This window comes from Rana temporaria, chromosome 10 (assembly GCF_905171775.1).
Source record: "Rana temporaria chromosome 10, aRanTem1.1, whole genome shotgun sequence".
Taxonomy (NCBI): domain Eukaryota; kingdom Metazoa; phylum Chordata; class Amphibia; order Anura; family Ranidae; genus Rana; species Rana temporaria.
Window position 1 is genome coordinate 19,548,486 of NC_053498.1, and position 3,393 is coordinate 19,551,878.

General features: G+C 39.6%; 1 pseudogene; it reads left to right on the forward strand.

The window, feature by feature from the left end:
* The first annotated feature begins 962 nt into the window (after positions 1-962).
* Positions 963-1,050, forward strand: LOC120916607 (annotated as a pseudogene).
* The last annotated feature ends 2,343 nt before the right edge of the window (positions 1,051-3,393 follow it).

The following is a 3,393-nucleotide window of genomic DNA, read 5'->3' on the forward strand; positions in this document are numbered from 1 at the left end:
CGTCCACCTCATTAATGAACAGAGAGCCAGGGCCAGGCTACAGTGTCTAGGCATTCGGCTTCCAGTATTTGAACTGTCAGGAAGAAAAGGCCAGAGAACTTCTCAGCAAGGCTTCCAGAAAAGATCACTTGCATGTGCCCACTCCAATTTGAATCTAATAGCTGGATTCAGCTAGGGGCGCGCATCTTTGCGGCGGGATAGCGTAGCGTATTTACACTATGCCGCCGTAAGTTAGCTAGGCAAGTACTGTATTCACAAAGTACTTGCCTGCTAAGTTACGGCGGCGTAGCGTAAATGTGGCCGGCGTAAGCGCGCCTAATTAAAATTAGGCTGAGGGGGCGTGTTTTATGTTAATATGGGTTGACCTGACGTGATTGACGTTTTTTACGAATGGCGCATGCGCCGTTCGTGTACATATCCCAGTGTGCATTGCGGTAAAGTGCGCCGCAAGAACGTATTGGTTTCAACGTGGACGTAAATTACGTCCAGCCCTATTCACGGACGACTTACGCAAACGACGTAAAATTTTCAAATTTCGATGCGGGAACGACGGCCATACTTAACATTACTAGTCCAGCTATTTGATGGAATAACTTTACGCCTGAAAATGCCTTACGTAAACGGCGTATCTTTACTGCGACGGGCAAGCGTACGTTCGTGAATAGGCGTATCTAGTGATTTACATATTCTACGCCAAACTCAATGGAAGCGCCACCTAGCGGCCAGCCTAAATATTGCACCCTAAGCTTGCGCCGTCGTATCTTAGATAGGTCTAAGTGTATCTCTGTTTGAGAATACACTTAAACTTATGACGGCGCGGATTCCGAGTTAGGTCGGCGTATCTACTGATACGCCGGCCTAACTCTATATGAATCTAGCTATAAAGGCCTCCCGGAGATAAAGGAATCATTATGGCCCGTTTCCAATTTCAGTCAAAAATATTAACTCCTGCTTAGAACCGGCTACCTTCTCGACCTTTTGGCCAAGATCAAGTGTAGTATCTGTTCTTATCAGTGTCCAGTTGGTGTGCTCGACGTTATGCTAGCCCTTTGGCAGGAATAGCTGGCTGTATAGTGTCCCTGCTGGAATCATGGGGGCCTCCGAAGGCTAGTATGGGCTGGAAGAGAAATCAAGGTGCCCACGGGATGAGGGGCAAAAAGATTAATTGTCCCAGGAAGACTGGAGGGGCCCAGTGCCTCCTGATTTGAATGGGTCTACCTTGTCTGGCCATGGGTTTGGTAGGCAGATAATCTACGGTGCTGTGCCCCCTGGGAGTTGGTCGCCCCAGGGGTTAGACATGTACAGTTTGTCTTGTCCCGAATCGAAACGTTGGCGTGCGATAGTAACAAATTTAAATGGAAATAGTAAAACAAAATTCAGCTGAAAATTTGAAGACGATTTTTTAAATCAAATTTGAAAGCAAGAATAGGATCAATTAGAATAGAAAAAAAAGAATATAGTAAATAGAATAGAGAATAATATACCGTTTTTATCGGCGTATACCGCGCACTTTTTTGCCCTGAAAATCAGGGCAAAATAGTGGGTGCGCGATATACGCCGATACCCGCTTTCCCGCTCAGAGTTTGAATACTGCGCCGACATATACCGAGCGCAGTACACTCGTGTATATTTGGGCAGTCTCGGCGCTCACGTCCTGGACGTACAGGACGTGAGCGCGACAGTAGCCGAGCCTGCCCAAGTGTACTGTGCTCGGTATATGCCGGCACAGTATTCAAACTCGGCGCGGGAAACGAGCGAGGAGGACGCCACAGAAGGACGCCGGACCCGACGAAGAGGACACCCGAAGCCGCAGACGGACGCCGGACCCGACGAGGCCGCCGATGGATGCCGCGCAAGACACAAAAACTAAGTACAAAATCCTTTTTTTCACAGGAATTTCTGCCCAACTTTAGGGGTGCGCGCTATACCCCAATAAATACGGTAATAGAATAGAAAAGAATAGAGAGAAATAGAACAGAATAAAATAAAAAAATAAAAATAAAATAAGGGAACAGACTAGTAAATAGAATATAATAAAAAAATGTATAGAATAATAAAAAATCTAATACAAAATAAAAGAATAGAGTAAAACAGAATAGAAAAAAATTAAATAGAAAAGAATAGAATTGAAAAAAACATTCAAATAGATTTGAATACAATAAATAGAAAGAATATAACTATCTTCTGAAATGCAAATTTCAAATAGAATACATTTAAATTTAATAGATTATAATAAATAAAGAACAGAAAAAAACAATTGAATAAAATAAACTAGAACTAATATAACCATCTTCCAAAATTCACATTTCAAATAAAATAGAATAGAAAAGAAGAAAATCGAAAAACAATAGTATAGAAAAAAACAATAGATTACAATAGAATAAAATTGAAATAATATAACCGTCTTTTGAAATTGAAATTAGAAAAAAAATGAATAGAAAATAAGATAATAGAAAAGAACAGAAATGAAAAAAAAAACAATATAATAGAATAAAATAGAAAGAATATAACTGGTTTCCGAAATTCTAATTTAGAATAAAATAAATTTAAATTTGAATTTTCCGAATATTGTGGAACTTAATTTACTTGGACCAAATTTAGAAAATTCAATTAGGATTCAAAAACAAATAAATGAAACAAAACAAAACTAATTCCGAAAACAAATGAAACAAATTTAACGAAATAAAATAATTTAAATAACGAATCAAAACAAATGTTTTCGTTTTCGAATTTAAGAGGCACTGGTGCAGAAAAAGCATTGGTGCCGTGTAAGGCAGCATTCACCCCTCAGCGTTTAAAATCACGGGCAGATTTTCAACGATTTTTCCAGCGATTTCAAAGCGCCAAGATATGAATGACAAATCGCAGAACACACATTTGAGATGCCATTCGTTTGAATGGCACCTTATAGCTAGGTGGACCAAGTTGAGCTTTGCCCTTGTCAGGAGCCTTTTGCCCCGGGGGGTAATTTCTTACTGGAACAACAACTATTGGAGTATCTCTCCAATGGAGCCCCCCAAAAAAATTAGATAGGGGTTCTAATCCTTCCCCACTCTAGTCAAAAAAACATAATAAATAAAATTCAACATTGACTTTGAGAACCCTTGCAATAGTGTGAACCTCGCTGGTTTCCGCCTTTATGCCAAGAATTCCTATTTTGGGACTTCTAATGTTATGTACAAGGTGATAGCATATGTACAGCTAAAGGCTGTATGAATGAAACAGACCATTTCCAGGCTCCAAATTATTCTCATTACATTATGCAAGCAATGTTTAGGATTTGATGAGGTATTTAAAGTGCCAAAATGCTGTACTTACATTTTTCAGCCTAATAATTATTTAAATATATGTAATTTTGGGTTGAATGAATACTTGTGAAGGTTAACACTCGTT